The sequence below is a fragment of the Taudactylus pleione genome, unplaced genomic scaffold (assembly GCF_031769625.1).
Source record: "Taudactylus pleione unplaced genomic scaffold, aTauple2 ptg000967l, whole genome shotgun sequence".
Classification (NCBI taxonomy): domain Eukaryota; kingdom Metazoa; phylum Chordata; class Amphibia; order Anura; family Myobatrachidae; genus Taudactylus; species Taudactylus pleione.
Window position 1 is genome coordinate 12642501 of NW_028285368.1, and position 27500 is coordinate 12670000.

The window sequence follows — 27500 nt, forward strand, 5'->3', positions numbered from 1 at the left end:
ACTCAAGTAAATTCATTGATAAGTTGAAAAAATTTAATTTAAAATGTAATAGAAAAGAATGTTATGGAAGTATAAAATGATGTACAGCACCTGGTATTCCCAGGTGTTCTCCCATCCAAGTACTTACCAGGCCCAACACGGCATAGAGTCCAAGATCAGACGAGATTGGGCATGTCCAGTGTGGTTTGGCTGTAGGCCCTCAAAAACATTAACTTTAGACCTCTTTTACTTCTTTACTCAAGTAAATTCATTGATAATTTGGAAAAATTAAATGTAAAAGGTAATAGAAAAGAATGTTATGGCAGTATAAAATTACCTACAGCACCTGGTATTCCCATCCAAGTACTAACCATGCCCAACACTGCATAGCTTCCAAGATCAGACGACATACACCATGTCCAGTGTGGTTTGGCTATAGGTGCTGAAAAATATTAACTTTAGACCTCTTTTACTTCTTAACTCAAGTAAATTCATTGCTAAGTTGAAAAAATGTAATGTAAAATGTAATAGAAAAGAATGTTATGGCTATATAAAATTACCTACAGCACCTGGTATTCCCAGGTGGTCTCACATCCAAGTACTAACCAGGCCCAACACTGCATAGTTTCCAAGATCAGACGATATTGGGCATGTCCAGTGTGGTTTGGCTGTAGGTGCTAAAAGCTTTAACTTTAGACCTCTATTACTTCTTAACTCAAGTAAATTCATTGATAAGTTGAAAAAATTAAATGTAAAATGTATTATAAAAGACTGTTATGGCAGTATAAAATTACCTACAGCACCTGGGATTCCTAGGTGGTCTCCCATCCAAGTATTAACCAGGTCCAACACTGCATAGCTTCCAAGATCAGACGAGATTGGGCATGTCCAGTGTGGTTTGGCTGTAGGTGCTCAAAAACATTAACTTTATACCTCTTTTACTTCTTAACTCAAGTAAATTCATTAAAAAGTTGAAAAAATTAAATGTAAAATGTAATAGAAAAGAATGTTATGGCTGCATTAAATTACCTACAGCACCTGGTATTCCCAGGTGGTCTCCCATCCAAGTACTAACCAGGAGCAACACTGCATAGCTTCTATGATCAGACGAGATTGGGCATATCCAGTGTGGTTTGGCTGCAGGTGCTCAAAAACATTAACTATAGACCTCTATTACTTCTTAACTCAAGTAAATTCATTGATAAGTTGAAAAAATTAAATTTAAAATGTAATAGAAAAGAATGTTATGGCTATATAAAATTACCTACAGCACGTGGTATTCCCAGGTGGTCTCCCATCCAAGTACTAACCAGGCCCAACACTGCAAAGCATCCAAGATCAGACGAGATTGGGCATGCCCAGTGTGGTTTGGCTGTAGGTGCTCAAAAGCATTAACTTTAGACCTCTATTACTTCTTAACTCAATTAAATTCATTGATAAGTTGAAAAATTTAAATGTAAATTGTAATAGAAAAGAATGTTATTGCTGCTTAAAATTACCTACAGCACCTGGTGTTCCCAGGTGGTCTCCCATCCAAGTACTAACCAGGCCCAACACTGCATAGCTTCCACAATCAGACGAGATTGGGCATGTCCAGTGTGGTTTGGCTGTAGATGCTCAAAAACATTAACTTTAGACCTCTATTACTTCTAAACTCAATTAAATTCATAGATAAGTTGAAAAAATTAAATGTAAAATGTAATAGAAAAGAATGTTATGGCCGTATAAAATTACCTACAGCACCTGGCATTCCCAGGTTGTCTCCCATCCAAGTACTAACCAGGCCCAACACTGCATAGTTTCCAAGTTCAGACGAGATTGCGCATGTCCAGTGTGGTTTGGCTGTAGGTGCTCACAAGCATTAACTTTATACCTCTTTTACTTCTTAACTCAAGTAAATTCATTGATAAGTTGAAAAAATTAAATGTAAATTGTAATAGAAAAGAATGTTATGGCTGCATTAAATTACCTACAGCACCTGGTAGTCCCAGGTGGTCTTCCATCCAAGAACTAACCAGGCCCAACACTGCATAGCTTCCACGATCAGACGAGATTGGGCATATCTAGTGTGGCTTGGCTGTAGGCGCTCAAAACATTAACTTTAGACCTCTATTACTTCTTAACTCAAGTAAATTCATTGATAAGTTGAAAAAATTAAATGTAAAATGTTATAGAAAAGAATGTTTTGGCTGAATAAAATTACCTACAGCACCTGGTATTCCCAGGTGGTCTCCCACCTAAGTACTAAACAGGCCCAACACTGCATAACTTCCAAGATCAGACGAGATTGGGCATGTCCAGTGTGGTTTGGCTGTTGGTGCTCAAAAACATTAACTTTAGACCTCTATTACTTCTTAACTCAAGTAAATTCATTGATAAGTTGAAAAAATTAAATGTAAAATGTTATATTAAAGACTGTTATGGCAGTATAAAATTACCTACAGCACCTGGGATTCCAAGGTGGTCTCCTGTCCAAATACTAACCAGGTCCAACACTGCATAGCTTCCAAGATCAGATGAGATTGGGCATGTCCAGTGTGGTATGGCTGTAGGTGCTCAAAAACATTAACTTTAGACCTCTTTTACTTCTTAACTCAAGTAAATTCTTTGATAAGTTGAAAAAATTAAATGTAAAATGTAATAGAAAAGAATGTTATGGCTGCATAAAATTACCTACAGCACCTGGTATTCCCAGGTGGTCTCCCATCCAAGTACTAACCAGGCCCAACACTGCATAGCTTCCAAGATCAGACAAGATTGGGCATGTCCAGTGTGGTTTGGCTGTAGGTGCTCATAAACATTAACTTTAGACCTCTATTACTTCTTAACTCAAGTAAATTCATTGATAAGTTGAAAAAATTAAATTTAAAATGTAATAGAAAAGAATGTTATGGCAGTTTAAAATAACCTACAGCACCTGGTATTCCCAGGTGGTCTCCCATCCAAGTACTAACCAGGCCCAACACTGTATAGCTTCCAAGTTCAGATGAGATTGGGCATGTCCAGTGTGGTTTGGCTGTAGGTGCTCAAAAACATTAACTTTAGACCTCTTTTACTTCTTAACTCAAGTAAATTCAATGATAAGTTGAAAAATGAAATGTAAAATGTAATAGAAAAGAATGTTATGACAGTATAAAATTACCCACAGCTCCAGGTATTCCCAGGTGGTCTCCCATCCAAGTACTAACCAGGCCCAACACTGCATAGCTTCCAAGATCAGACAACATTGGCCATGTCCAGTGTGGTTTGGCTATAGGTTCTGAAAAATATTAACTTTAGACCTCTTTTACTTCTTAACTCAAGTAAATTCATTGCTAAGTTGAAAAAATGTAATAGAAAAGAATGTTATGGCTATATAAAATTACCTACAGCACCTGCTATTCCCTGGTGTTCTCCCATCCAAGTACTAACCAGGCCCAACACTGCATAGCTTCCAAGATCAAACGAGATTGGGCATGTCCAGTGTGGTTTGGCTGTAGGTGCTCAAAAATATTAACTTTAGACCTCTATTACTTCTAAACTCAAGTAAATTCATTGATAAGTTGAAAAAATTAAATGTAAAATGTAATAGAAAAGAATGTTATGGCAGTATAAAATTACCTACAGCACCTGGTATTCCCAGGTGGTCTCCCATCCAAGTACTAACCAGGCCCAACACTGCATAGCTTCCAAGTTCAGACGAGATTGGGCATGTCCAGTGTGGTTTGGCTGTTGGTGTTCAAAAACATTAACTTTAGACCTCTATTACTTCTTAACTCAAGTAAATTCATTGATAAGTTGAAAAAATTAAATTTAAAATGTAATAGAAAAGAATGTTTTGGCTGTATAAAATTACCTACAGCACCTGGTATTCCCAGGACGTCTCCCATCCAAGTACTAACCAGGCCCAACACTGCATAGCTTCCAAGATCAGACGAGATTGTGCATGTCCTCTGTGGTTTGACTGTAGGTGCTCAAAAACATTAACTTTAGACCTCTTTTACTTCTTAACTCAAGTAAATTCATTGATAAGTTGAAAAAATGTAATGTAAAATGTAATAGAAAAGAATGTTATGGCTATATAAAATTACCTACAGCACCTGGTATTCCCAGGTGGTCTCCCGTTAAAATACTAACAAGGCCCAACACTGCATAGCTTCCAAGATCTGACGAGATTGGGCATGTCCAGTGTGGTTTGGCGGTAGGTGCTCAAAAGCATTAACTTTAGACCTCTTTTATTTCTTAACTCAAGTAAATTCATTGATAAGTTGAAAAAATTAAATGTAAAATGTTATAGAAAAGACTGTTATGGCAGTATAAAATTACCTATTGCACTTGGTATTCCCAGGTGGTCTCCCATCCAAGTACTAACCAGGCCCAACACTGCATAGCTTCCAAGATCAGATGAGATTGGGAATGTCCAGTGTGGTTTGTCTGTAAGTGCACAAAAACATTAACTTTAGACCTCTATTACTTCTTAACTCAAGTAAATTCATTGATAAGTTGAAAAAATTAAATGTAAAATGTAATAGAAAAGAATGTTATGGCAGTATAAAATGATGTACAGCACCTGGTATTCCCAGGTGTTCTCCCATCCAAGTACTTCCCATGCCCAACACGGCGTAGCAACCAAGATCAGACGAGATTGGGCATGTCCAGTGTGGTTTAGCTGTAGGCCCTCAAAAACATTAACTTTAGACCTCTTTTACTTCTTTACTCAAGTAAATTCATTGATAATTTGAAAAAATTAAATGTAAAATGTAATAGATAAGATTGTTATGGCAGTATAATATTACCAACAGCACCTGGTATTCCTAGGTGGTTTCCCATTAAAGTTCTAACCAGGCCCAACACTGCATAGTTTCCAAGATCAGACGAGATTTGGCATGTACAGTGTGGTTTGGCTGTAGGTGCTCAAAAACATTAACTTTAGACCTCTTTTACTTCTTTACTCAAGTAAATTCTTTGATAAGTTGAAAAAATTAAATGTAAAATGTAATAGAAAAGAATGTTATGGCTGCATAAAATTACCTACAGCACCTGGTATTCCCAGGTGGTCTCCCATCCAAGTACTAACCAGGCCCAACACTGCATAGCTTCCAAGATCAGACAAGATTGGGCATTTCCAGTGTGGAGTGGCTGTAGGTGCTCGTAAACATTAACTTTAGACCTCTATTACTTCTTAACTCAAGTAAATTCATTGAGAAGTTGAAAAAATTAAATGTAAAATGTAATAGAAAAGAATGTTATGGCTGCTTAAAATTACCTACAGCACCTGGTATTCCCAGGTGGTCTTCCATCCAAGTACTAACCAGGCCCAACACTGCATAGCTTCCAAGATCAGATGAGATTGGGCATGTCCAGTGTGGTTTGGCTGTTGGTGCTCAAAAACATTAACTTTAGACCTCTATTACTTCTTAACTCAAGTAAATCCATTGATAAGTTGAAAAAATTAAATGTAAAATGTAATAGAAAAGAATGTTTTGGCAGTATAAAATTACCTACAGCACCTGGTATTCCCAGGTGGTCTCCCATCCAAGTACTAACCAGGCCCAACACTGCATAGCTTCCAAGATCAGACGAGATTGTGCATGTCCTCTGTGGTTTGACTGTAGGTGCTCAAAAACCTTAACTTTAGACCTCTTTTACTTCTTAACTCAAGTAAATTCATTGATAAGTTGAAAAAATGTAATGTAAAATGTAATAGAAAAGAATGTTATGGCTATATAAAATTACCTACAGCACCTGGTATTCCCAGGTGGTCTCCCGTTAAAAATACTAACAAGGCCCAACACTGCATAGCTTCCAAGATCTGACGAGATTGGGCATGTCCAGTGTGGTTTGGCGGTAGGTGCTCAAAAGCGTTAACTTTAGACCTCTTTTATTTCTTAACTCAAGTAAATTCATTGATAATTTGAAAAAATTAAATGTAAAATGTAATAGAAAAGACTGTTATGGCAGTATAAAATTACCTACAGCACCTGGGAGTCCTAGGTGGTCTCCAATCCAAATACTAACCAGGCCCAACACTGCATAGCTTCCAAGATCAGATGAGATTGGGCATGTCCAGTGTGGTTTGGCTGTAGGTGCACAAAAACATTAACTTTAGACCTCTATTACTTCTTAACTCAAGTAAATTCATTGATAAGTTGAAAAAATTAAATGTAAAATGTTATAGAAAAGAATGTTTTGGCTGAATAAAATTACCTACAGCACCTGGTATTCCCAGGTGGTCTCCCACCTAAGTACTAAACAGGCCCAACACTGCATAACTTCCAAGATCAGACGAGATTGGGCATGTCCAGTGTGGTTTGGCTGTTGGTGCTCAAAAACATTAACTTTAGACCTCTATTACTTCTTAACTCAAGTAAATTCATTGATAAGTTGAAAAAATTAAATGTAAAATGTTATATTAAAGACTGTTATGGCAGTATAAAATTACCTACAGCACCTGGGATTCCAAGGTGGTCTCCTGTCCAAATACTAACCAGGTCCAACACTGCATAGCTTCCAAGATCAGATGAGATTGGGCATGTCCAGTGTGGTATGGCTGTAGGTGCTCAAAAACATTAACTTTAGACCTCTTTTACTTCTTAACTCAAGTAAATTCTTTGATAAGTTGAAAAAATTAAATGTAAAATGTAATAGAAAAGAATGTTATGGCTGCATAAAATTACCTACAGCACCTGGTATTCCCAGGTGGTCTCCCATCCAAGTACTAACCAGGCCCAACACTGCATAGCTTCCAAGATCAGACAAGATTGGGCATGTCCAGTGTGGTTTGGCTGTAGGTGCTCATAAACATTAACTTTAGACCTCTATTACTTCTTAACTCATGTAAATTCATTGATAAGTTGAAAAAATTAAATTTAAAATGTAATAGAAAAGAATGTTATGGCAGTTTAAAATTACCTACAGCACCTGGTTTTCCCAGGTGGTCTCCCATCCAAGTACTAACCAGGCCCAACACTGTATAGCTTCCAAGTTCAGATGAGATTGGGCATGTCCAGTGTGGTTTGGCTGTAGGTGCTCAAAAACATTAACTTTAGACCTCTTTTACTTCTTAACTCAAGTAAATTCAATGATAAGTTGAAAAATGAAATGTAAAATGTAATAGAAAAGAATGTTATGACAGTATAAAATTACCCACAGCTCCAGGTATTCCCAGGTGGTCTCCCATCCAAGTACTAACCAGGCCCAACACTGCATAGCTTCCAAGATCAGACAACATTGGCCATGTCCAGTGTGGTTTGGCTATAGGTTCTGAAAAATATTAACTTTAGACCTCTTTTACTTCTTAACTCAAGTAAATTCATTGCTAAGTTGAAAAAATGTAATAGAAAAGAATGTTATGGCTATATAAAATTACCTACAGCACCTGGTATTCCCAGGTGTTCTCCCATCCAAGTACTAACCAGGCCCAACACTGCATAGCTTCCAAGATCAAACGAGATTGGGCATGTCCAGTGTGGTTTGGCTGTAGGTGCTCAAAAATATTAACTTTAGACCTCTATTACTTCTAAACTCAAGTAAATTCATTGATAAGTTGAAAAAATTAAATGTAAAATGTAATAGAAAAGAATGTTATGGCAGTATAAAATTACCTACAGCACCTGGTATTCCCAGGTGGTCTCCCATCCAAGTACTAACCAGGCCCAACACTGCATAGCTTCCAAGTTCAGACGAGATTGGGCATGTCCAGTGTGGTTTGGCTGTTGGTGCTCAAAAACATTAACTTTAGACCTCTATTACTTCTTAACTCAAGTAAATTCATTGATAAGTTGAAAAAATTAAATTTAAAATGTAATAGAAAAGAATGTTTTGGCTGTATAAAATTACCTACAGCACCTGGTATTCCCAGGAGGTCTCCCATCCAAGTACTAACCAGGCCCAACACTGCATAGCTTCCAAGATCAGACGAGATTGTGCATGTCCTCTGTGGTTTGACTGTAGGTGCTCAAAAACATTAACTTTAGACCTCTTTTACTTCTTAACTCAAGTAAATTCATTGATAAGTTGAAAAAATGTAATGTAAAATGTAATAGAAAAGAATGTTATGGCTATATAAAATTACCTACAGCACCTGGTATTCCCAGGTGGTCTCCCGTTAAAATACTAACAAGGCCCAACACTGCATAGCTTCCAAGATCTGACGAGATTGGGCATGTCCAGTGTGGTTTGGCGGTAGGTGCTCAAAAGCGTTAACTTTAGACCTCTTTTATTTCTTAACTCAAGTAAATTCATTGATAAGTTGAAAAAATTAAATGTAAAATGTTATAGAAAAGACTGTTATGGCAGTATAAAATTACCTATTGCACTTGGTATTCCCAGGTGGTCTCCCATCCAAGTACTAACCAGGCCCAACACTGCATAGCTTCCAAGATCAGATGAGATTGGGAATGTCCAGTGTGGTTTGTCTGTAAGTGCACAAAAACATTAACTTTAGACCTCTATTACTTCTTAACTCAAGTAAATTCATTGATAAGTTGAAAAAATTAAATGTAAAATGTAATAGAAAAGAATGTTATGGCAGTATAAAATGATGTACAGCACCTGGTATTCCCAGGTGTTCTCCCATCCAAGTACTTCCCATGCCCAACACGGCGTAGCAACCAAGATCAGACGAGATTGGGCATGTCCAGTGTGGTTTAGCTGTAGGCCCTCAAAAACATTAACTTTAGACCTCTTTTACTTCTTTACTCAAGTAAATTCATTGATAATTTGAAAAAACTAAATGTAAAATGTAATAGATAAGATTGTTATGGCAGTATAATATTACCAACAGCTCCTGGTATTCCTAGGTGGTTTCCCATTAAAGTTCTAACCAGGCCCAACACTGCATAGTTTCCAAGATCAGATGAGATTTGGCATGTACAGTGTGGTTTGGCTGTAGGTGCTCAAAAACATTAACTTTAGACCTCTTTTACTTCTTTACTCAAGTAAATTCTTTGATAAGTTGAAAAAATTAAATGTAAAATGTAATAGAAAAGAATGTTATGGCTGCATAAAATTACCTACAGCACCTGGTATTCCCAGGTGGTCTCCCATCCAAGTACTAACCAGGCCCAACACTGCATAGCTTCCAAGATCAGACAAGATTGGGCATTTCCAGTGTGGAGTGGCTGTAGGTGCTCATAAACATTAACTTTAGACCTCTATTACTTCTTAACTCAAGTAAATTCATTGATAAGTTGAAAAAATTAAATTTAAAATGTAATAGAAAAGAATGTTATGGCAGTTTAAAATTACCTACAGCACCTGGTATTCCCAGGTGGTCTCCCATCCAAGTACTAACCAGGCCCAACACTGTATAGCTTCCAAGTTCAAATGAGATTGGGCATGTCCAGTGTGGTTTTCTGTAGGTGCTCAAAAACATTAACTTTAGACCTCTTTTACTTCTTAACTCAAGTAAATTCAATGATAAGTTGAAAAATGAAATGTAAAATGTAATAGAAAAGAATATTATGGCAGTATAAAATTACCTACAGCTCCTGGTATTCCCAGGTGGTCTCCCATCCAAGTACTAACCAGGCCCAACACTGCATAGCTTCCAAGATCAGACGAGATTGGGCATGTCCAGTGTGGTTTGGCTGTAGGTGCGCAAACACATTAACTTTAGACCTCTATTACTTCTTAACTCAAGTAAATTCATTGATAAGTTGAAAAAATTAAATGTAAAATGTAATAGAAAAGAATGTTATGGCTGCCTTAAAATTACCTACAGCACCTGGTATTCCCAGGTGGTCTCCCATCCAAGAACTAAACAGGCCCAACACTGCATAGCTTCCACGATCAGACAAGATTGGGCATATCCAGTGTGGCTTGGCTGTAGGTTCTCAAAACATTAACTTTAGACCTCTATTACTTCTTAACCCAAGTAAATTCATTGCTAAGTTGAAAAAATGTAATAGAAAAGAATGTTATGGCTATATAAAATTACCAACAGCACCTGGTATTCCCAGGTGGTCTCCCATCCAAGTACTAACCAGGCCCAACACTGCATAGCTTCCAAGATCAGACGAGATTGGGCATGTCCAGTGTGGTTTGGCTGTAGGTGATAAAAGCCTTAACTTTAGACCTCTATTTCTTCTTAACTCAAGTAAATTCATTGATAAGTTGAAAAAATTAAATGTAAAATGTAATAGAAAAGACTGTTATGGCAGTATAAAATTACCTACAGCACCTGGTATTCCCAGGTGGATTCCCATCCAAGTACTAACCATGCCCAACACTGCATAGCTTCCAAGATCAGACAACATTGGCCATGTCCAGTGTGGTTTGGCTATAGGTGCTGAAAAATATTAACTTTAGACCTCTTTTACTTCTTAACTCAAGTAAATTCATTGCTAAGTTGAAAAAATGTAATGTAAAATGTAATAGAAAAGAATGTTATTGCTATATAAAATTACCTACAGCACCTGGTATTCCCAGGTGGTCTCCCAACCAAGTACTAACCAGGCCCAACACTGCATAGCTTCTAAGATCAGACGAGATTGGGCATGTCCATTGTGGTTTGGCTGTAGGTACTCAAAAACATTAACTTTAGACCTCTTTTACTTCTTAACTCAAGTAAATTCATTGATAAGTTGAAAAAATTAAATGTAAAATGTAATAGAAAAGAATGTTATGGCTGCATAAAATTACCTACAGCACCTGGTATTCCCAGGTGGTCTCCCATCCAAGTACTAACCAGGCCCAACACTGCATAGCTTCCAAGATCAGACAAGATTGGGCATGTCCAGTGTGGTTTGGCTGTAAGTGCTCAAAAACATTAACTTTAGACCTCTATTACTTCTTAACTAAAGTAAATTCATTGATAAGTTGAAATAATGTAATGTAAAATGTAATAGAAAAGAATGTTATGGCTGCATAAAATTACCTACAGCACCTGGTATTCCCAGGTGGTCTCCCATCCAAGTACTAACCAGGCCCATCACTGCATAGTTTCCAAGATCAGACGAGATTGGGCATGTCCAGTGTGGTTTGGCTGTAGATGCTAAAAACCTTAACTTTAGACCTCTATTACTTCTTAACTCAAGTAAATTCATTGATAAGTTGAAAAAATTAAATGTAAAATGTATTAGAAAAGACTGTTATGGCAGTATAAAATTACCTACAGCACCTGGGATTCCCAGGTGGTCTCCCATCCAAGTATTAACCAGGTCCAACACTGCATAGCTGCCAAGATCAGACGAGATTGGGCATGTCCAGTGTGGTTTGGCTGTAGGTGCTCAAAAACATTAACTTTATACCTCTTTTACTTCTTAACTCAACTAAATTCATTGATATGTTGAAAAAATTAAATGTAAAATGTAATAGAAAAGAATGTTATGGCTGCATTAAATTACCTACAGCACCTGGTATTCCCAGGTTGTCTCCCATCCAAGTACTAACCAGACCCAACACTGCATAGCTTCTACGATCAGACGAGATTGGGCATATCCAGTGTGGTTTGGCTGTAGGTGCTCAAAAACAATAACTTTAGACCTCTATTACTTCTTAACTCAAGTAAATTCATTGATAAGTTAAAAAAATTAAATTTAAAATGTAATAGAAAAGAATGTTATGGCTATATAAAATTACCAACAGCACGTGGTATTCCCAGGTGGTCTCCCATCTAAGTACTAAACAGGCCCAACACTGCATAGCTTCCAAGATCAGACGAGATTGGGCATGCCCAGTGTGGTTTGGCTGTAGGTGCTCAAAAGCATTAACTTTAGACCTCTATTACTTCTTAACTCAAGTAAATTCATTGATAAGTTGAAAAAATTAAATGTAAAAAGTAATAGAAAAGAATGTAATGGCAGTATAAAATTACCTACAGCACCTGGTACTCCCAGGTGGTCTCCCATCCAAGTAATAACCAAGCTCAACACTGCATAGCTTCCAAGTTCAGACGAGATTGGGCATGTCCAGTGTGGTTTGGCTGAAGGCCCTCAAAAACATTAACTTTAGACCTCTTTTACTTCTTTACTCAAGTAAATTCATTGATATTTTGAAAAAATTAAATGTAAAATGTTATATTAAAGACTGTTATGGCAGTATAAAATTACCTTTTGCACTTGGTATTCCCAGGTGGTCTCCCATCCAAGTACTAACCAGGCCCAACACTGCATAGCTTCCAAGATCAGATGAGATTGGGCATGTCCAGTGTGGTTTGTCTGTAGATGCACAATAACATTAACTTTAGACCTCTATTACTTCTTAACTCAAGTAAATTCATTGATAAGTTGAAAAAATTAAATGTAAAATGTAATAGAAAAGAATGTTATGGCAGTATAAAATGATGTACAGCACCTGGTATTCCCAGGTGTTCTCCCATCCAAGTACTTCCCATGCCCAACACGGCATAGCAACCAAGATCAGACGAGATTGGGCATGTCCAGTGTGGTTTAGCTGTAGGCCCTCAAAAACATTAACTTTAGACCTCTATTACTTCTTTACTCAAGTAAATTCATTGATAATTTGAAAAAATTAAATGTAAAATGTAATAGATAAGACTGTTATGGCAGTATAATATTACCAACAGCACCTGGTATTCCTAGGTGGTTTCCCATCCAAGTACTAAGCAGGCCCAACACTGCATAGATTCCAAGATCAGACGAGATTGGGCATGTACAGTGTGGTTTGGCTGTAGGTGCTAAAAGCCTTAACTTTAGACCTCTATTACTTCTTAACTCAAGTAAATTCATTGATAAGTTGAAAAAATTAAAATTTAAAATGTAATAGAAAAGACTGTTATGGCAGTATAAAATTACCTACAGCACCTGGTATTCCCAGGTGGTCTCCCATCCAAGTACTAACCAGGCCCAACACTGCATAGCTTCCAAGATCAGACAAGATTGGGCATTTCCAGTGTGGTGTGGCTGTAGGTGCTCATAAACATTAACTTTAGACCTCTATTACTTCTTAACTCAAGTAAATTCATTGATAAGTTGAAAAAATTTAATTTAAAATGTAATAGAAAAGAATGTTATGGCAGTTTAAAATTACCTACAGCACCTGGTATTCCCAGGTGGTCTCCCATCCAAGTACTAACCAGGCCCAACACTGTATAGCTTCCAAGTTCAGATGAGATTGGGCATGTCCAGTGTGGTTTTCTGTAGGTGCTCAAAAACATTAACTTTAGACCTCTTTTACTTCTTAACTCAAGTAAATTCAATGATAAGTTGAAAATTGAAATGTAAAATGTAATAGAAAAGAATGTTATGGCAGTATAAAATGATGTACAGCACCTGGTATTCCCAGGTGTTCTCCCATCCAAGTACTTCCCATGCCCAACACGGCATAGCAACCAAGATCAGACGAGATTGGGCATGTCCAGTGTGGTTTAGCTGTAGGCCCTCAAACACATTAACTTTAGACCTCTATTACTTCTTTACTCAAGTAAATTCATTGATAATTTGAAAAAATTAAATGTAAAATGTAATAGATAAGACTGTTATGGCAGTATAATATTACCAACAGCACCTGGTATTCCTAGGTGGTTTCCCATCCAAGTACTAAGCAGGCCCAACACTGCATAGATTCCAAGATCAGACGAGATTGGGCATGTACAGTGTGGTTTGGCTGTAGGTGCTAAAAGCCTTAACTTTAGACCTCTATTACTTCTTAACTCAAGTAAATTCATTGATAAGTTGAAAAAATTAAAATTTAAAATGTAATAGAAAAGACTGTTATGGCAGTATAAAATTACCTACAGCACCTGGGATTCCAAGGTGGTCTCCTGTCCAAATACTAACCAGGTCCAACACTGCATAGCTTCCAAGATCAGACGAGATTGGGCATGTCCAGTGTGGTATGGCTGTAGGTGCTCAAAAACATTAACTTTAGACCTCTTTTACTTCTTAACTCAAGTAAATTCTTTGATAAGTTGAAAAAATTAAATGTAAAATGTAATAGAAAAGAATGTTATGGCTGCATAAAATTACCTTTAGCACCTGGTATTCCCAGGTGGTCTCCCATCCAAGTACTAACCAGGCCCAACACTGTATAGCTTCCAAGTTCAGATGAGATTGGGCATGTCCAGTGTGGTTTTCTGTAGGTGCTCAAAAACATTAACTTTAGACCTCTTTTACTTCTTAACTCAAGTAAATTCAATGATAAGTTGAAAATTGAAATGTAAAATGTAATAGAAAAGAATGTTATGGCAGTATAAAATTACCTACAGCTCCTGGTATTCCCAGGTGGTCTCCCATCCAAGTACTAACCAGGCCCAACACTGCATAGCTTCCAAGATCAGACGAGATTGGGCATGTCCAGTGTGGTTTGGCTGTAGGTGCTCAAAAATGTTAACTTTAGACCTCTATTACTTCTTAACTCAAGTAAATTCATTGATAAGTTGAAAAAATTAAATGTAAAATGTAATAGAAAAGAATGTTATGGCTGCCTTAAAATTACCTACAGCACCTGGTATTCCCAGGTGGTCTCCCATCCATGAACTAAATTGGCCCAACACTGCATAGCTTCCACGATCAGACGAGATTGGGCATATCCAGTGTGGCTTGGCTGTAGGTGCTCAAAACATTAACTTTAGACCTCTATTACTTCTTAACCCAAGTAAATTCATTGCTAAGTTGAAAAAATGTAATAGAAAAGATTGTTATGGCTATATAAAATTACCTACAGCACCTGGTATTCCCAGGTGGTCTCCCATCCAAGTACTAACCAGGCCCAACACTGCATAGCTTCCAAGATCAGACGAGATTGGGCATGTCCAGTGTGGTTCGGCTGTAGGTGATAAAAGTCTTAACTTTAGACCTCTATTTCTTCTTAACTCAAGTAAATTCATTGATAAGTTGAAATAATTAAATGTAAAATGTAATAGAAAAGACTGTTATGGCAGTATAAAATTACCTACAGCACCTGGTATTCCCAGGTGGAATCCCATCCAAGTACTAACCATGCCCAACACTGCATAGCTTCCAAGATCAGACAACATTGGCCATGTCCAGTGTGGTTTGGCTATAGGTGCTGAAAAATATTAACTTTAGACCTCTTTTACTTCTTAACTCAAGTAAATTCATTGCTAAGTTGAAAAAATGTAATGTAAAATGTAACAGAAAAGAATGTTATTGCTATATAAAATTACCTACAGCACCTGGTATTCCCAGGTGGTCTCCCAACCAAGTACTAACCAGGCCCAACACTGCATAGCTTCCAAGATCAGATGAGATTGGGCATGTCCAGTGTGGTTTGGCTGTAGGTACTCAAAAACATTAACTTTAGACCTCTTTTACTTCTTAACTCAAGTAAATTCATTGATAAGTTGAAAAAATTAAATGTAAAATGTAATAGAAAAGAATGTTATGGCTGCATGAAATTACCTACAACACCTGGTATTCCCAGGTGGTCTCCCATCCAAGTACTAACCAGGCCCAACACTGCATAGCTTCCAAGATCAGACAAGATTGGGAATGTCCAGTGTGGTTTGGCTGTAAGTGCTCAAAAACATTAACTTTAGACCTCTATTACTTCTTAACTAAAGTAAATTCATTGATAAGTTGAAATAATGTAATGTAAAATGTAATAGAAAAGAATGTTATGGCTGCATAAAATTACCTACAGCACCTGGTATTCCCAGGTGGTCTCCCATCCAAGTACTAACCAGGCCCATCACTGCATAGTTTCCAAGATCAGACGAGATTGGGCATGTCCATTGTGGTTTGGCTGTAGATGCTAAAAACCTTAACTTTAGACCTCTATTACTTCTTAACTCAAGTAAATTCATTGATAAGTTGAAAAAATTAAATGTAAAATGTATTAGAAAAGACTGTTATGGCAGTATAAAATTACCTACAGCACCTGGGATTCCCAGGTGGTCTCCCATCCAAGTATTAACCAGGTCCAACACTGCATAGCTGCCAAGATCAGACGAGATTGGGCATGTCCAGTGTGGTTTGGCTGTAGGTGCTCAAAAACATTAACTTTATACCTCTTTTACTTCTTAACTCAACTAAATTCATTGATAAGTTGAAAAAATTAAATGTAAAATGTAATAGAAAAGAATGTTATGGCTGCATTAAATTACCTACAGCACCTGGTATTCCCAGGTTGTCTCCCATCCAAGTACTAACCAGACCCAACACTGCATAGCTTCTACGATCAGACGAGATTGGGCATATCCAGTGTGGTTTGGCTGTAGGTGCTCAAAAACAATAACTTTAGACCTCTTTTACTTCTTAACTCAAGTAAATTCATTGATAAGTTAAAAAAATTAAATTTAAAATGTAATAGAAAAGAATGTTATGGCTATATAAAATTACCTACAGCACGTGGTATTCCCAGGTGGTCTCCCATCTAAGTACTAAACAGGCCCAACACTGCATAGCTTCCAAGATCAGACGAGATTGGGCATGCCCAGTGTGGTTTGGCTGTAGGTGCTCAAAAGCATTAACTTTAGACCTCTATTACTTCTTAACTCAAGTAAAATCATTGATAAGTTGAAAAAATTAAATGTAAAAAGTAATAGAAAAGAATGTTATGGCAGTATAAAATTACCTACAGCACCTGGTATTCCCAGGTGGTCTCCCATCCAAGTACTAACCAAGCTCAACACTGCATAGCTTCCAAGTTCAGACGAGATTGGGCATGTCCAGTGTGGTTTGGCTGAAGGCCCTCAAAAACATTAACTTTAGACCTCTTTTACTTCTTTACTCAAGTAAATTCATTGATATTTTGAAAAAATTAAATGTAAAATGTTATATTAAAGACTGTTATGGCAGTATAAAATTACCTTTTGCACTTGGTATTCCCAGGTGGTCTCCCATCCAAGTACTAACCAGGCCCAACACTGCATAGCTTCCAAGATCAGATGAGATTGGGCATGTCCAGTGTGGTTTGTCTGTAGGTGCACAAAAACATTAACTTTAGACCTCTATTACTTCTTAACTCAAGTAAATTCATTGATAAGTTGAAAAAATTAAATGTAAAATGTAATAGAAAAGAATGTTATGGCAGTATAAAATGATGTACAGCACCTGGTATTCCCAGGTATTCTCCCATCCAAGTACTTCCCATGCCCAACACGGCATAGCAACCAAGATCAGACGAGATTGGGCATGTCCAGTGTGGTTTAGCTGTAGGCCCTCAAAAACATTAACTTTAGACCTCTATTACTTCTTTACTCAAGTAAATTCATTGATAATTTGAAAAAATTAAATGTAAAATGTAATAGATAAGACTGTTATGGCAGTATAATATTACCAACAGCACCTGGTATTCCTAGGTGGTTTCCCATCCAAGTACTAAGCAGGCCCAACACTGCATAGATTCCAAGATCAGACGAGATTGGGCATGTACAGTGTGGTTTGGCTGTAGGTGCTAAAAGCCTTAACTTTAGACCTCTATTACTTCTTAACTCAAGTAAATTCATTGATAAGTTGAAAAAATTAAAATTTAAAATGTAATAGAAAAGACTGTTATGGCAGTATAAAATTACCTACAGCACCTGGGATTCCAAGGTGGTCTCCTGTCCAAATACTAACCAGGTCCAACACTGCATAGCTTCCAAGATCAGACGAGATTGGGCATGTCCAGTGTGGTATGGCTGTAGGTGCTCAAAAACATTAACTTTAGACCTCTTTTACTTCTTAACTCAAGTAAATTCTTTGATAAGTTGAAAAAATTAAATGTAAAATGTAATAGAAAAGAATGTTATGGCTGCATAAAATTACCTACAGCACCTGGTATTCCCAGGTGGTCTCCCATCCAAGTACTAACCAGGCCCAACACTGCATAGCTTCCAAGATCAGACAAGATTGGGCATTTCCAGTGTGGTGTGGCTGTAGGTGCTCATAACCATTAACTTTAGACCTCTATTACTTCTTAACTCAAGTAAATTCATTGATAAGTTGAAAAAATTAAATTTAAAATGTAATAGAAAAGAATGTTATGGCAGTTTAAAATTACCTACAGCACCTGGTATTCCCAGGTGGTCTCCCATCCAAGTACTAACCAGGCCCAACACTGTATAGCTTCCAAGTTCAGATGAGATTGGGCATGTCCAGTGTGGTTTTCTGTAGGTGCTCAAAAACATTAACTTTAGACCTCTTTTACTTCTTAACTCAAGTAAATTCAATGATAAGTTGAAAATTGAAATGTAAAATGTAATAGAAAAGAATGTTATGGCAGTATAAAATTACCTACAGCTCCTGGTATTCCCAGGTGGTCTCCCATCCAAGTACTAACCAGGCCCAACACTGCATAGCTTCCAAGATCAGACGAGATTGGGCATGTCCAGTGTGGTTTGGCTGTAGGTGCTCAAAAACGTTAACTTTAGACCTCTATTACTTCTTAAATCAAGTAAATTCATTGATAAGTTGAAAAAATTAAATGTAAAATGTAATAGAAAAGAATGTTATGGCTGCCTTAAAATTACCTACAGCACCTGGTATTCCCAGGTGGTCTCCCATCCATGAACTAAATAGGCCCAACACTGCATAGCTTCCACGATCAGACGAGATTGGGCATATCCAGTGTGGCTTGGCTGTAGGTGCTCAAAACATTAACTTTAGACCTCTATTACTTCTTAACCCAAGTAAATTCATTGCTAAGTTGAAAAAATGTAATAGAAAAGAATGTTATGGCTATATAAAATTACCTACAGCACCTGGTATTCCCAGGTGGTCTCCCATCCAAGTACTAACCAGGCCCAACACTGCATAGCTTCCAAGATCAGACGAGATTGGGCATGTCCAGTGTGGTTTGGCTGTAGGTGATAAAAGCCTTAACTTTAGACCTCTATTTCTTCTTAACTCAAGTAAATTCATTGATAAGTTGAAAAAATTAAATGTAAAATGTAATAGAAAAGAATGTTATGGCAGTATAAAATGTTGTACAGCACCTGGTATTCCCAGGTGTTCTCCCATCCAAGTACTTCCCATGCCCAACACGGCATAGCAACCAAGATCAGACGAGATTGGGCATGTCCAGTGTGGTTTAGCTGTAGGCCCTCAAACACATTAACTTTAGACCTCTATTACTTCTTTACTCAAGTAAATTCATTGATAATTTGAAAAAATTAAATGTAAAATGTAATAGATAAGACTGTTATGGCAGTATAATATTACCAACAGCACCTGGTATTCCTAGGTGGTTTCCCATCCAAGTACTAAGCAGGCCCAACACTGCATAGATTCCAAGATCAGACGAGATTGGGCATGTACAGTGTGGTTTGGCTGTAGGTGCTAAAAGCCTTAACTTTAGACCTCTATTACTTCTTAACTCAAGTAAATTCATTGATAAGTTGAAAAAATTAAAATTTAAAATGTAATAGAAAAGACTGTTATGGCAGTATAAAATTACCTACAGCACCTGGGATTCCAAGGTGGTCTCCTGTCCAAATACTAACCAGGTCCAACACTGCATAGCTTCCAAGATCAGACGAGATTGGGCATGTCCAGTGTGGTATGGCTGTAGGTGCTCAAAAACATTAACTTTAGACCTCTTTTACTTCTTAACTCAAGTAAATTCTTTGATAAGTTGAAAAAATTAAATGTAAAATGTAATAGAAAAGAATGTTATGGCTGCATAAAATTACCTACAGCACCTGGTATTCCCAGGTGGTATCCCATCCAAGTACTAACCAGGCCCAACACTGCATAGCTTCCAAGATCAGACAAGATTGGGCATTTCCAGTGTGGTGTGGCTGTAGGTGCTCATAAACATTAACTTTAGACCTCTATTACTTCTTAACTCAAGTAAATTCATTGATAAGTTGAAAAAATTTAATTTAAAATGTAATAGAAAAGAATGTTATGGCAGTTTAAAATTACCTACAGCACCTGGTATTCCCAGGTGGTCTCCCATCCAAGTACTAACCAGGCCCAACACTGTATAGCTTCCAAGTTCAGATGAGATTGGGCATGTCCAGTGTGGTTTTCTGTAGGTGCTCAAAAACATTAACTTTAGACCTCTTTTACTTCTTAACTCAAGTAAATTCAATGATAAGTTGAAAATTGAAATGTAAAATGTAATAGAAAAGAATGTTATGGCAGTATAAAATTACCTACAGCTCCTGGTATTCCCAGGTGGTCTCCCATCCAAGTACTAACCAGGCCCAACACTGCATAGCTTCCAAGATCAGACGAGATTGGGCATGTCCAGTGTGGTTTGGCTGTAGGTGCTCAAAAACGTTAACTTTAGACCTCTATTACTTCTTAACTCAAGTAAATTCATTGATAAGTTGAAAAAATTAAATGTAAAATGTAATAGAAAAGAATGTTATGGCTGCCTTAAAATTACCTACAGCACCTGGTATTCCCAAGTGGTCTCCCATCCATGAACTAAATAGGCCCAACACTGCATAGCTTCCACGATCAGACGAGATTGGGCATATCCAGTGTGGCTTGGCTGTAGGTGCTCAAAACATTAACTTTAGACCTCTATTACTTCTTAACCCAAGTAAATTCATTGCTAAGTTGAAAAAATGTAATAGAAAAGATTGTTATGGCTATATAAAATTACCTACAGCACCTGGTATTCCCAGGTGGTCTCCCATCCAAGTACTAACCAGGCCCAACACTGCATAGCTTCCAAGATCAGACGAGATTGGGCATGTGCAGTGTGGTTTGGCTGTAGGTGATAAAAGCCTTAACTTTAGACCTCTATTTCTTCTTAACTCAAGTAAATTCATTGATAAGTTGAAATAATTAAATGAAAAATGTAATAGAAAAGACTGTTATGGCAGTATAAAATTACCTACAGCACCTGGTATTCCCAGGTGGAATCCCATCCAAGTACTAACCATGCCCAACACTGCATAGCTTCCAAGATCAGACAACATTGGCCATGTCCAGTGTGGTTTGGCTATAGGTGCTGAAAAATATTAACTTTAGACCTCTTTTACTTCTTAACTCAAGTAAATTCATTGCTAAGTTGAAAAAATGTAATGTAAAATGTAACAGAAAAGAATGTTATTGCTATATAAAATTACCTACAGCACCTGGTATTCCCAGGTGGTCTCCCAACCAAGTACTAACCAGGCCCAACAGTGCATAGCTTCCAAGATCAGACGAGATTGGGCATGTCCAGTGTGGTTTGGCTGTAGGTACTCAAAAACATTAACTTTAGACCTCTTTTTCTACTTAACTCAAGTAAATTCATTGATAAGTTGAAAAAATTAAATGTAAAATGTAATAGAAAAGAATGTTATGGCTGCATAAAATTACCTACAACACCTGGTATTCCCAGGTGGTCTCCCATCCAAGTACTAACCAGGCCCAACACTGCATAGCTTCCAAGATCAGACAAGATTGGGCATGTCCAGTGTGGTTTGGCTGTAAGTGCTCAAAAACATTAACTTTAGACCTCTATTACTTCTTAACTAAAGTAAATTCATTGATAAGTTGAAATAATGTAATGTAAAATGTAATAGAAAAGAATGTTATGGCTGCATAAAATTACCTACAGCACCTGGTATTCCCAGGTGGTCTCCCATCCAAGTACTAACCAGGCCCATCACTGCATAGTTTCCAAGATCAGACGAGATTGGGCATGTCCATTGTGGTTTGGCTGTAGATGCTAAAAACCTTAACTTTAGACCTCTATTACTTCTTAACTCAAGTAAATTCATTGATAAGTTGAAAAAATTAAATGTAAAATGTATTAGAAAAGACTGTTATGGCAGTATAAAATTACCTACAGCACCTGGGATTCCCAGGTGGTCTCCCATCCAAGTATTAACCAGGTCCAACACTGCATAGCTGCCAAGATCAGACGAGATTGGGCATGTCCAGTGTGGTTTGGCTGTAGGTGCTCAAAAACATTAACTTTATACCTCTTTTACTTCTTAACTCAACTAAATTCATTGATAAGTTGAAAAAATTAAATGTAAAATGTAATAGAAAAGAATGTTATGGCTGCATTAAATTACCTACAGCACCTGGTATTCCCAGGTTGTCTCCCATCCAAGTACTAACCAGACCCAACACTGCATAGCTTCTACGATCAGACGAGATTGGGCATATCCAGTGTGGTTTGGCTGTAGGTGCTCAAAAACAATAACTTTAGACCTCTATTACTTCTTAACTCAAGTAAATTCATTGATAAGTTAAAAAAATTAAATTTAAAATGTAATAGAAAAGAATGTTATGGCTATATAAAATTACCTACAGCACGTGGTATTCCCAGGTGGTCTCCCATCTAAGTACTAAACAGGCCCAACACTGCATAGCTTCCAAGATCAGACGAGATTGGGCATGCCCAGTGTGGTTTGGCTGTAGGTGCTCAAAAGCATTAACTTTAGACCTCTATTACTTCTTAACTCAAGTAAATTCATTGATAAGTTGAAAAAATTAAATGTAAAAAGTAATAGAAAAGAATGTTATGGCAGTATAAAATTACCTATAGCACCTGGTATTCCCAGGTGGTCTCCCATCCAAGTACTAACCAAGCTCAACACTGCATAGCTTCCAAGTTCAGACGAGATTGGGCATGTCCAGTGTGGTTTGGCTGAAGGCCCTCAAAAACATTAACTTTAGACCTCTTTTACTTCTTTACTCAAGTAAATTCATTGATATTTTGAAAAAATTAAATGTAAAATGTTATATTAAAGACTGTTATGGCAGTATAAAATTACCTTTTGCACTTGGTATTCCCAGGTGGTCTCCCATCCAAGTACTAACCAGGCCCAACACTGCATAGCTTCCAAGATCAGACAACATTGGCCATGTCCAGTGTGGTTTGGCTGTTGGTGCTCAAAAACATTAACTTTAGACCTCTATTACTTCTTAACTCAAGTAAATTCATTGATAAGTTGAAAAAATTAAATGTAAAATGTAATAGAAAAGAATGTTTTGGCTGTATAAAATTACCTACAGCACCTGGTATTCCCAGGTGGTCTCCCATCCAAGTACTAACCAGGCCCAACACAGCATAGCTTCCAAGATCAGACGAGATTGGGCATGTCCTCTGTGGTTTGATTGTAGGTGCTCAAAAACATTAACTTTAGACCTCTTTTACTTCTTAACTCAAGTAAGTTCATTGATAAGTTGAAAAAATGTAATGTAAAATGTAATAGAAAAGAATGTTATGGCTATATAAAATTACCTACAGCACCTGGTATTCCCAGGTGGTCTCCCGTTAAAATACTAACAAGGCCCAACACTGCATAGCTTCCAAGATCTGACGAGATTGGGCATGTCCAGTGTGGTTTGGCGGTAGGTGCTCAAAAGCGTTAACTTTAGACCTCTTTTATTTCTTAACTCAAGTAAATTCATTGATAATTTGAAGAAATTAAATGTAAAATGTAATAGAAAATACTGTTATGGCAGTATAAAATTACCTACAGCACCTGGGATTCCTAGGTGGTCTCCCATCCAAATACTAACCAAGCCCAACACTGCATAGCTTCCAAGATCAGACGAGATTGGGCATGTCCAGTGTGGTTTGGCTGTTGGTGCTCAAAACATTAACTTTAGACCTCTATTACTTCTTAACTCAAGTAAATTAATTGATAAGTTGAAAAAATTAAATGTAAAATGTTATAGAAAATACTGTTATGGCAGTATAAAATTACCTACAGCACCTGGGATTCCTAGGTGGTATCCCATCCAAATACTAACCAGGCCCAACACTGCATAGCTTCCAAGATCAGACGAGATTGGGCATGTCCAGTGTGGTTTGGCTGTTGGTGCTCAAACACATTAACTTTAGACCTCTATTACTTCTTAACTCAAGTAAATTCATTGATAAGTTGAAAAAATTAAATGTAAAATGTAATAGAAAAGAATGTTATGGCAGTATAAAATGATGTACAGCACCTGGTATTCCCAGGTGTTCTCCCATCCAAGTACTTCCCATGCCCAACACGGCATAGCATCCAAGATCAGACGAGATTGGGCATGTCCAGTGTGGTTTAGCTGTAGGCCCTCAAAAACATTAACTTTAGACCTCTTTTACTTCTTTACTCAAGTAAATTCATTGATAATTTGAAAAAATTAAATGTAAAATGTAATAGATAAGACTGTTATGGCAGTATAATATTACCAACAGCACCTGGTATTCCTAGGTGGTTTCCCAACCAAGTACTAACCAGGCCCAACACTGCATATCTTCCAAGATCAGACGAGATTGGGCATGTACAGTGTGGTTTGGCTGTAGGTGCTAAAAGCCTTAACTTTAGACCTCTATTACTTCTTAACTCAAGTAAATTCATTGATAAGTTGAAAAAATTAAATGTAAAATGTAATAGAAAAGAATGTTATGGCAGTATAAAATGATGTACAGCACCTGGTATTCCCAGGTGTTCTCCCATCCAAGTACTTCCCATGCCCAACACGGCATAGCATCCAAGATCAGACGAGATTGGGCATGTCCAGTGTGGTTTAGCTGTAGGCCCTCAAAAACATTAACTTTAGACCTCTTTTACTTCTTTACTCAAGTAAATTCATTGATAATTTGAAAAAATTAAATGTAAAATGTAATAGATAAGACTGTTATGGCAGTATAATATTACCAACAGCACCTGGTATTCCTAGGTGGTTTCCCAGCCAAGTACTAACCAGGCCCAACACTGCATAGCTTCCAAGATCAGACGAGATTGGGCATGTACAGTGTGGTTTGGCTGTAGGTTCTAAAAGCCTTAACTTTGGACCTCTATTACTTCTTAACTCAAGTAAATTCATTGATAAGTTGAAAAAATTAAATGTAAAATGTAATAGAAAAGACTGTTATGGCAGTATAAAATTACCTACAGCACCTGGGATTCCTAGGTGGTCTCCTGTCCAAAAACTAACCAGGTCCAACACTGCATAGCTTCCAAGATCAGACGAGATTGGCATGTCCAGTGTGGTATGGCTGTAGGTGCTCAAAAACATTAACTTTAGACCTCTTTTACTTCTTAACTCAAGTAAATTCTTTGATAAGTTGAATAAATTAAATGTAAAATGTAATAGAAAAGAATGTTATGGCTGCATAAAATTACCTACAGCACCTGGTATTCTCAGGTGGTCTCCCATCCAAGTACTAACCAGGCCCAACACTGCATAGCTTCCAAGTTCAGACGAGATTGGGCATGTCCAGTGTGGTTTGGCTGTAGGTGCTCAAAAACATTAACTTTAGACCTCTATTACTTCTAAACTCAAGTAAATTCAATGATAAGTTGAAAAAATTAAATTTAAAATGTAATAGAAAAGAATGTTATGGCTATAAATATTTACCTACAGCACGTGGTATTCCCAGGTGGTCTCCCATCCAAGTACTAACCAGGCCCAACACTGCATAGCTTCCAAGATCAGACGAGATTGGGCATTCCCAGTGTGGTTTGGCTGTAGGTGCTCAAAAGCATTAACTTTAGACCTCTATTGCTTCTTAACTCAAGTAAATTCATTGATAAGTTGAAAAAATTAAATGTAAAATGTAATAGAAAAGAATGTTATGGCTGCTTAAACTTACCTACAGCACATGGTATTCCCAGGTGGTCTCCCATCCAAGTACTAACCAGGCCCAACACTGCATAGCTTCCAAGTTCAGACAATATTGGGCATGTCCAGCGTGGTTTGGCTGTAGGTGCTGACAAACATTAACTTTATACCTCTTTTACTTCTTAACTCAAGTAAATTCATTGATAAGTTGAAAAAATTAAATGTAAAATGTAATAGAAAAGAACGTTATGGCTGCATTAAATTACCTACAGCACCTGGTATTCCCAGGTGGGCTCCCATCCAAGAACTAACCAGGACCAACACTGCATAGCTTCCACAATCAGACGAGATTGGGCCTATTCAGTGTGGCTTGGATGTAGGTGCTCAAAACATTAACTTTAGACATCTTTTACTTCTTAACTCAAGTAAATTCATTGATAAGTTGAAAAAATTAAATGTAAAATGTAATAGAAAAGAATATTTTGGCTGTATAAAATTACCTACAGCACCTGGTATTCCCAGGTGGTCTCCCACCTAAATACTAACCAGGCCCAACACTGCATAGCTTCCAAGATCAGACGAGAATGGGCACGTCCAGTGTGGTTTGGCTGTTGGTGCTTAAAAACATTAACTTTAGACCTCTATTACTTCTTAACTCAAGTAAATTCATTGATAAGTTGAAAAAATTAAATGTAAAATGGAATAGAAAAGACTGTTATGGCAGTATAAAATTACCTATTGCACCTGGTATTCCCAGGTGGACTCCCATCCAAGTACTAACCAGGCCCAACACTGCATAGCTTCCAAGATCAGACGAGATTGGGCATTCCCAGTGTGGTTTGGCTGTAGGTGCTCAAAAGCATTAACTTTAGACCTCTATTGCTTCTTAACTCAAGTAAATTCATTGATAAGTTGAAAAAATTAAATGTAAAATGTAATAGAAAAGAATGTTATGGCTGCTTAAACTTACCTACAGCACCTGGTATTCCCAGGTGGTCTCCCATCCAAGTACTAACCAGGCCCAACACTGCATAGCATCCAAGATCAGACGAGATTGGGCATGTCCTGTGTGGTTTGGCTGTAGGCCCTCAATAACATTAACTTTAGACCTCTTTTACTTCTTTACTCAAGTAAATTCATTGATAATTTGAAAAAATTAAATGTAAAATGTAATAGATAAGACTGTTATGGCAGTATAATATTACCTACAGCACCTGGTATTCCAAGGTGGTCTCCCATCCAAGTACTAACCAGACCCAACACTGCATAGCTTCCAAGATCAGACGAGATTGGACATGTCCAGTGTGATTTGGCTGTAGGTGCTCAAAAAGATTAACTTTAGACCTCTATTACTTCTTAACTCAAGTAAATTCATTGATAAGTTGAAAAAATTAAATGTAAAATGTAATAGAAAAAAATGTTATGGCAGTATTAAATTACCTACAGCTCTTGGTATTCCCAGGTGGTCTCCCATCCAAGTACTAACCAAGCCCAACACTGCATAGCTTCCAAGATCAGACGAGATTGGGTATGTCCTCTGTGGTTTGGCTGTAGGTGCTCAAAAACATTAACTTTAGACCTCCATTACTTCTTAACTCAAGTAAATTCATTGATAAGTTGAAAAAATTAAATGTAAAATGTAATAGAAAAGAATGTTATGGCAGTATAAAATTACCTACAGCACATGGTATTCCCAGGTGGTCTCCCATCCAAGTACTAACAAGGCCCAACACTGCATAGCTTCCAAGATCAGACGAGATTGGGCATGTCCAGTGTGGTTTGACTGTAGGTGCTCAAAAACATTAACTTTAGACATCTTTTACTTCTTAACTCAAGTAAATTTATTGATAAGTTGAAAAAATTAAATTAAAATTTAATAGAAAAGAATGTTATGGCAGTATAAAATTACCTACAGCACCTGGTATTCCCAGGTGGTCTCCCATTCAAGTACTAACCAGACCCAACACTGCATAGCTTCCAAGATCAGACGAGATTGGGCATGTCCAGTGTGGTTTGGCTGTAGGCGCTCAAAAACATTAACTTTAGACCTCTTTTACTTCTTAACTCAAGTAAATTCATTGATAAGTTGAAAAAATGTAATGTAAAATGTAATAGAAAAGAATGTTATGGCAGTATAAAATTACCTACAGCTCCTGGTATTCCCAGGTGGTCTCCCAT

The 27500-nt window shown here is 37.3% G+C and overlaps 5 non-coding genes and 97 pseudogenes across 5 annotated transcripts; all 102 read right to left on the reverse strand.

Moving 5' to 3' along the window:
- Positions 1-78: 78 nt before the first annotated feature.
- Positions 79-197, reverse strand: LOC148470740 (5S ribosomal RNA; annotated as a pseudogene).
- A 339-nt stretch (positions 198-536) lies between these two features.
- LOC148470741 (5S ribosomal RNA) lies at positions 537-655 on the reverse strand (annotated as a pseudogene).
- Positions 656-770: 115 nt separating this feature from the next.
- Positions 771-889, reverse strand: LOC148470742 (5S ribosomal RNA; annotated as a pseudogene).
- Positions 890-1005: 116 nt separating this feature from the next.
- LOC148470743 (5S ribosomal RNA) lies at positions 1006-1124 on the reverse strand (annotated as a pseudogene).
- Positions 1125-1240: 116 nt separating this feature from the next.
- Positions 1241-1359, reverse strand: LOC148470744 (5S ribosomal RNA; annotated as a pseudogene).
- Positions 1360-1475: 116 nt separating this feature from the next.
- LOC148470745 (5S ribosomal RNA) lies at positions 1476-1594 on the reverse strand (annotated as a pseudogene).
- A 116-nt stretch (positions 1595-1710) lies between these two features.
- Positions 1711-1829, reverse strand: LOC148470746 (5S ribosomal RNA; annotated as a pseudogene).
- Positions 1830-2179: 350 nt separating this feature from the next.
- Positions 2180-2298, reverse strand: LOC148470747 (5S ribosomal RNA; annotated as a pseudogene).
- Positions 2299-2414: 116 nt separating this feature from the next.
- Positions 2415-2533, reverse strand: LOC148470748 (5S ribosomal RNA; annotated as a pseudogene).
- A 116-nt stretch (positions 2534-2649) lies between these two features.
- On the reverse strand, positions 2650-2768 carry LOC148470749 (5S ribosomal RNA; annotated as a pseudogene).
- Positions 2769-2884: 116 nt separating this feature from the next.
- Positions 2885-3003, reverse strand: LOC148470750 (5S ribosomal RNA). Its single transcript, XR_015873984.1, has one exon. It is a non-coding gene; the product is annotated as a 5S ribosomal RNA (ribosomal RNA).
- A 115-nt stretch (positions 3004-3118) lies between these two features.
- Positions 3119-3237, reverse strand: LOC148470751 (5S ribosomal RNA; annotated as a pseudogene).
- A 104-nt stretch (positions 3238-3341) lies between these two features.
- LOC148470752 (5S ribosomal RNA) lies at positions 3342-3460 on the reverse strand (annotated as a pseudogene).
- A 116-nt stretch (positions 3461-3576) lies between these two features.
- On the reverse strand, positions 3577-3695 carry LOC148470753 (5S ribosomal RNA; annotated as a pseudogene).
- Positions 3696-3811: 116 nt separating this feature from the next.
- LOC148470754 (5S ribosomal RNA) lies at positions 3812-3930 on the reverse strand (annotated as a pseudogene).
- A 116-nt stretch (positions 3931-4046) lies between these two features.
- LOC148470755 (5S ribosomal RNA) lies at positions 4047-4165 on the reverse strand (annotated as a pseudogene).
- A 116-nt stretch (positions 4166-4281) lies between these two features.
- Positions 4282-4400, reverse strand: LOC148470756 (5S ribosomal RNA; annotated as a pseudogene).
- Positions 4401-4751: 351 nt separating this feature from the next.
- LOC148470757 (5S ribosomal RNA) lies at positions 4752-4870 on the reverse strand (annotated as a pseudogene).
- Positions 4871-4986: 116 nt separating this feature from the next.
- LOC148470758 (5S ribosomal RNA) lies at positions 4987-5105 on the reverse strand (annotated as a pseudogene).
- Positions 5106-5221: 116 nt separating this feature from the next.
- LOC148470759 (5S ribosomal RNA) lies at positions 5222-5340 on the reverse strand (annotated as a pseudogene).
- Positions 5341-5456: 116 nt separating this feature from the next.
- On the reverse strand, positions 5457-5575 carry LOC148470760 (5S ribosomal RNA; annotated as a pseudogene).
- Positions 5576-5691: 116 nt separating this feature from the next.
- Positions 5692-5811, reverse strand: LOC148470761 (5S ribosomal RNA; annotated as a pseudogene).
- Positions 5812-5927: 116 nt separating this feature from the next.
- On the reverse strand, positions 5928-6046 carry LOC148470762 (5S ribosomal RNA; annotated as a pseudogene).
- A 116-nt stretch (positions 6047-6162) lies between these two features.
- On the reverse strand, positions 6163-6281 carry LOC148470763 (5S ribosomal RNA; annotated as a pseudogene).
- Positions 6282-6397: 116 nt separating this feature from the next.
- Positions 6398-6516, reverse strand: LOC148470764 (5S ribosomal RNA; annotated as a pseudogene).
- Positions 6517-6632: 116 nt separating this feature from the next.
- LOC148470765 (5S ribosomal RNA) lies at positions 6633-6751 on the reverse strand (annotated as a pseudogene).
- A 116-nt stretch (positions 6752-6867) lies between these two features.
- LOC148470766 (5S ribosomal RNA) lies at positions 6868-6986 on the reverse strand. Its single transcript, XR_015874354.1, has one exon. It is a non-coding gene; the product is annotated as a 5S ribosomal RNA (ribosomal RNA).
- Positions 6987-7101: 115 nt separating this feature from the next.
- LOC148470767 (5S ribosomal RNA) lies at positions 7102-7220 on the reverse strand (annotated as a pseudogene).
- A 104-nt stretch (positions 7221-7324) lies between these two features.
- On the reverse strand, positions 7325-7443 carry LOC148470768 (5S ribosomal RNA; annotated as a pseudogene).
- Positions 7444-7559: 116 nt separating this feature from the next.
- On the reverse strand, positions 7560-7678 carry LOC148470769 (5S ribosomal RNA; annotated as a pseudogene).
- A 116-nt stretch (positions 7679-7794) lies between these two features.
- LOC148470770 (5S ribosomal RNA) lies at positions 7795-7913 on the reverse strand (annotated as a pseudogene).
- A 116-nt stretch (positions 7914-8029) lies between these two features.
- LOC148470771 (5S ribosomal RNA) lies at positions 8030-8148 on the reverse strand (annotated as a pseudogene).
- A 116-nt stretch (positions 8149-8264) lies between these two features.
- On the reverse strand, positions 8265-8383 carry LOC148470772 (5S ribosomal RNA; annotated as a pseudogene).
- Positions 8384-8734: 351 nt separating this feature from the next.
- LOC148470773 (5S ribosomal RNA) lies at positions 8735-8853 on the reverse strand (annotated as a pseudogene).
- A 116-nt stretch (positions 8854-8969) lies between these two features.
- LOC148470774 (5S ribosomal RNA) lies at positions 8970-9088 on the reverse strand (annotated as a pseudogene).
- Positions 9089-9204: 116 nt separating this feature from the next.
- LOC148470775 (5S ribosomal RNA) lies at positions 9205-9322 on the reverse strand (annotated as a pseudogene).
- Positions 9323-9437: 115 nt separating this feature from the next.
- On the reverse strand, positions 9438-9556 carry LOC148470776 (5S ribosomal RNA; annotated as a pseudogene).
- A 117-nt stretch (positions 9557-9673) lies between these two features.
- LOC148470777 (5S ribosomal RNA) lies at positions 9674-9792 on the reverse strand (annotated as a pseudogene).
- Positions 9793-9895: 103 nt separating this feature from the next.
- Positions 9896-10014, reverse strand: LOC148470778 (5S ribosomal RNA; annotated as a pseudogene).
- A 350-nt stretch (positions 10015-10364) lies between these two features.
- Positions 10365-10483, reverse strand: LOC148470779 (5S ribosomal RNA; annotated as a pseudogene).
- A 116-nt stretch (positions 10484-10599) lies between these two features.
- LOC148470780 (5S ribosomal RNA) lies at positions 10600-10718 on the reverse strand (annotated as a pseudogene).
- Positions 10719-10834: 116 nt separating this feature from the next.
- Positions 10835-10953, reverse strand: LOC148470781 (5S ribosomal RNA; annotated as a pseudogene).
- A 115-nt stretch (positions 10954-11068) lies between these two features.
- On the reverse strand, positions 11069-11187 carry LOC148470782 (5S ribosomal RNA; annotated as a pseudogene).
- Positions 11188-11303: 116 nt separating this feature from the next.
- LOC148470783 (5S ribosomal RNA) lies at positions 11304-11422 on the reverse strand (annotated as a pseudogene).
- A 116-nt stretch (positions 11423-11538) lies between these two features.
- Positions 11539-11657, reverse strand: LOC148470784 (5S ribosomal RNA; annotated as a pseudogene).
- A 116-nt stretch (positions 11658-11773) lies between these two features.
- On the reverse strand, positions 11774-11892 carry LOC148470785 (5S ribosomal RNA; annotated as a pseudogene).
- Positions 11893-12008: 116 nt separating this feature from the next.
- Positions 12009-12127, reverse strand: LOC148470786 (5S ribosomal RNA; annotated as a pseudogene).
- A 351-nt stretch (positions 12128-12478) lies between these two features.
- LOC148470787 (5S ribosomal RNA) lies at positions 12479-12597 on the reverse strand (annotated as a pseudogene).
- A 116-nt stretch (positions 12598-12713) lies between these two features.
- LOC148470788 (5S ribosomal RNA) lies at positions 12714-12832 on the reverse strand (annotated as a pseudogene).
- A 116-nt stretch (positions 12833-12948) lies between these two features.
- LOC148470789 (5S ribosomal RNA) lies at positions 12949-13066 on the reverse strand (annotated as a pseudogene).
- A 350-nt stretch (positions 13067-13416) lies between these two features.
- LOC148470790 (5S ribosomal RNA) lies at positions 13417-13535 on the reverse strand (annotated as a pseudogene).
- Positions 13536-13651: 116 nt separating this feature from the next.
- LOC148470791 (5S ribosomal RNA) lies at positions 13652-13770 on the reverse strand (annotated as a pseudogene).
- Positions 13771-13886: 116 nt separating this feature from the next.
- LOC148470792 (5S ribosomal RNA) lies at positions 13887-14004 on the reverse strand (annotated as a pseudogene).
- A 115-nt stretch (positions 14005-14119) lies between these two features.
- LOC148470793 (5S ribosomal RNA) lies at positions 14120-14238 on the reverse strand (annotated as a pseudogene).
- Positions 14239-14355: 117 nt separating this feature from the next.
- Positions 14356-14474, reverse strand: LOC148470794 (5S ribosomal RNA; annotated as a pseudogene).
- Positions 14475-14577: 103 nt separating this feature from the next.
- Positions 14578-14696, reverse strand: LOC148470795 (5S ribosomal RNA; annotated as a pseudogene).
- Positions 14697-15046: 350 nt separating this feature from the next.
- On the reverse strand, positions 15047-15165 carry LOC148470796 (5S ribosomal RNA). Its single transcript, XR_015873015.1, has one exon. It is a non-coding gene; the product is annotated as a 5S ribosomal RNA (ribosomal RNA).
- A 116-nt stretch (positions 15166-15281) lies between these two features.
- Positions 15282-15400, reverse strand: LOC148470797 (5S ribosomal RNA; annotated as a pseudogene).
- Positions 15401-15516: 116 nt separating this feature from the next.
- Positions 15517-15635, reverse strand: LOC148470798 (5S ribosomal RNA; annotated as a pseudogene).
- Positions 15636-15750: 115 nt separating this feature from the next.
- On the reverse strand, positions 15751-15869 carry LOC148470799 (5S ribosomal RNA; annotated as a pseudogene).
- A 116-nt stretch (positions 15870-15985) lies between these two features.
- LOC148470800 (5S ribosomal RNA) lies at positions 15986-16104 on the reverse strand (annotated as a pseudogene).
- Positions 16105-16220: 116 nt separating this feature from the next.
- On the reverse strand, positions 16221-16339 carry LOC148470801 (5S ribosomal RNA; annotated as a pseudogene).
- Positions 16340-16455: 116 nt separating this feature from the next.
- Positions 16456-16574, reverse strand: LOC148470802 (5S ribosomal RNA; annotated as a pseudogene).
- A 116-nt stretch (positions 16575-16690) lies between these two features.
- On the reverse strand, positions 16691-16809 carry LOC148470803 (5S ribosomal RNA; annotated as a pseudogene).
- A 351-nt stretch (positions 16810-17160) lies between these two features.
- On the reverse strand, positions 17161-17279 carry LOC148470804 (5S ribosomal RNA; annotated as a pseudogene).
- A 116-nt stretch (positions 17280-17395) lies between these two features.
- Positions 17396-17514, reverse strand: LOC148470805 (5S ribosomal RNA; annotated as a pseudogene).
- A 116-nt stretch (positions 17515-17630) lies between these two features.
- On the reverse strand, positions 17631-17749 carry LOC148470806 (5S ribosomal RNA; annotated as a pseudogene).
- Positions 17750-17865: 116 nt separating this feature from the next.
- Positions 17866-17983, reverse strand: LOC148470807 (5S ribosomal RNA; annotated as a pseudogene).
- A 115-nt stretch (positions 17984-18098) lies between these two features.
- Positions 18099-18217, reverse strand: LOC148470808 (5S ribosomal RNA; annotated as a pseudogene).
- Positions 18218-18334: 117 nt separating this feature from the next.
- Positions 18335-18453, reverse strand: LOC148470809 (5S ribosomal RNA; annotated as a pseudogene).
- Positions 18454-18556: 103 nt separating this feature from the next.
- LOC148470810 (5S ribosomal RNA) lies at positions 18557-18675 on the reverse strand. Its single transcript, XR_015873217.1, has one exon. It is a non-coding gene; the product is annotated as a 5S ribosomal RNA (ribosomal RNA).
- Positions 18676-19025: 350 nt separating this feature from the next.
- Positions 19026-19144, reverse strand: LOC148470811 (5S ribosomal RNA; annotated as a pseudogene).
- Positions 19145-19260: 116 nt separating this feature from the next.
- LOC148470812 (5S ribosomal RNA) lies at positions 19261-19379 on the reverse strand (annotated as a pseudogene).
- A 116-nt stretch (positions 19380-19495) lies between these two features.
- Positions 19496-19614, reverse strand: LOC148470813 (5S ribosomal RNA; annotated as a pseudogene).
- Positions 19615-19730: 116 nt separating this feature from the next.
- On the reverse strand, positions 19731-19848 carry LOC148470814 (5S ribosomal RNA; annotated as a pseudogene).
- A 115-nt stretch (positions 19849-19963) lies between these two features.
- LOC148470815 (5S ribosomal RNA) lies at positions 19964-20082 on the reverse strand (annotated as a pseudogene).
- Positions 20083-20199: 117 nt separating this feature from the next.
- LOC148470816 (5S ribosomal RNA) lies at positions 20200-20318 on the reverse strand (annotated as a pseudogene).
- Positions 20319-20421: 103 nt separating this feature from the next.
- LOC148470817 (5S ribosomal RNA) lies at positions 20422-20540 on the reverse strand (annotated as a pseudogene).
- A 350-nt stretch (positions 20541-20890) lies between these two features.
- On the reverse strand, positions 20891-21009 carry LOC148470818 (5S ribosomal RNA; annotated as a pseudogene).
- A 116-nt stretch (positions 21010-21125) lies between these two features.
- On the reverse strand, positions 21126-21244 carry LOC148470819 (5S ribosomal RNA; annotated as a pseudogene).
- A 116-nt stretch (positions 21245-21360) lies between these two features.
- Positions 21361-21479, reverse strand: LOC148470820 (5S ribosomal RNA; annotated as a pseudogene).
- A 115-nt stretch (positions 21480-21594) lies between these two features.
- Positions 21595-21713, reverse strand: LOC148470821 (5S ribosomal RNA; annotated as a pseudogene).
- A 116-nt stretch (positions 21714-21829) lies between these two features.
- Positions 21830-21948, reverse strand: LOC148470822 (5S ribosomal RNA; annotated as a pseudogene).
- A 116-nt stretch (positions 21949-22064) lies between these two features.
- Positions 22065-22183, reverse strand: LOC148470823 (5S ribosomal RNA; annotated as a pseudogene).
- Positions 22184-22299: 116 nt separating this feature from the next.
- On the reverse strand, positions 22300-22418 carry LOC148470824 (5S ribosomal RNA; annotated as a pseudogene).
- A 351-nt stretch (positions 22419-22769) lies between these two features.
- On the reverse strand, positions 22770-22888 carry LOC148470825 (5S ribosomal RNA; annotated as a pseudogene).
- Positions 22889-23004: 116 nt separating this feature from the next.
- LOC148470826 (5S ribosomal RNA) lies at positions 23005-23123 on the reverse strand (annotated as a pseudogene).
- Positions 23124-23239: 116 nt separating this feature from the next.
- LOC148470827 (5S ribosomal RNA) lies at positions 23240-23358 on the reverse strand (annotated as a pseudogene).
- Positions 23359-23473: 115 nt separating this feature from the next.
- LOC148470828 (5S ribosomal RNA) lies at positions 23474-23592 on the reverse strand (annotated as a pseudogene).
- Positions 23593-23943: 351 nt separating this feature from the next.
- Positions 23944-24062, reverse strand: LOC148470829 (5S ribosomal RNA; annotated as a pseudogene).
- Positions 24063-24412: 350 nt separating this feature from the next.
- Positions 24413-24531, reverse strand: LOC148470830 (5S ribosomal RNA; annotated as a pseudogene).
- Positions 24532-24880: 349 nt separating this feature from the next.
- On the reverse strand, positions 24881-24999 carry LOC148470831 (5S ribosomal RNA). Its single transcript, XR_015874523.1, has one exon. It is a non-coding gene; the product is annotated as a 5S ribosomal RNA (ribosomal RNA).
- Positions 25000-25115: 116 nt separating this feature from the next.
- Positions 25116-25234, reverse strand: LOC148470832 (5S ribosomal RNA; annotated as a pseudogene).
- A 116-nt stretch (positions 25235-25350) lies between these two features.
- LOC148470833 (5S ribosomal RNA) lies at positions 25351-25469 on the reverse strand (annotated as a pseudogene).
- Positions 25470-25819: 350 nt separating this feature from the next.
- LOC148470834 (5S ribosomal RNA) lies at positions 25820-25938 on the reverse strand (annotated as a pseudogene).
- A 116-nt stretch (positions 25939-26054) lies between these two features.
- Positions 26055-26173, reverse strand: LOC148470835 (5S ribosomal RNA; annotated as a pseudogene).
- A 116-nt stretch (positions 26174-26289) lies between these two features.
- On the reverse strand, positions 26290-26408 carry LOC148470836 (5S ribosomal RNA; annotated as a pseudogene).
- A 116-nt stretch (positions 26409-26524) lies between these two features.
- LOC148470837 (5S ribosomal RNA) lies at positions 26525-26643 on the reverse strand (annotated as a pseudogene).
- A 116-nt stretch (positions 26644-26759) lies between these two features.
- Positions 26760-26878, reverse strand: LOC148470838 (5S ribosomal RNA; annotated as a pseudogene).
- A 116-nt stretch (positions 26879-26994) lies between these two features.
- On the reverse strand, positions 26995-27113 carry LOC148470839 (5S ribosomal RNA; annotated as a pseudogene).
- Positions 27114-27228: 115 nt separating this feature from the next.
- Positions 27229-27347, reverse strand: LOC148470840 (5S ribosomal RNA; annotated as a pseudogene).
- A 116-nt stretch (positions 27348-27463) lies between these two features.
- The window catches only part of LOC148470841 (5S ribosomal RNA), a 119-nt pseudogene continuing 82 nt past the window's right edge, over positions 27464-27500 (reverse strand).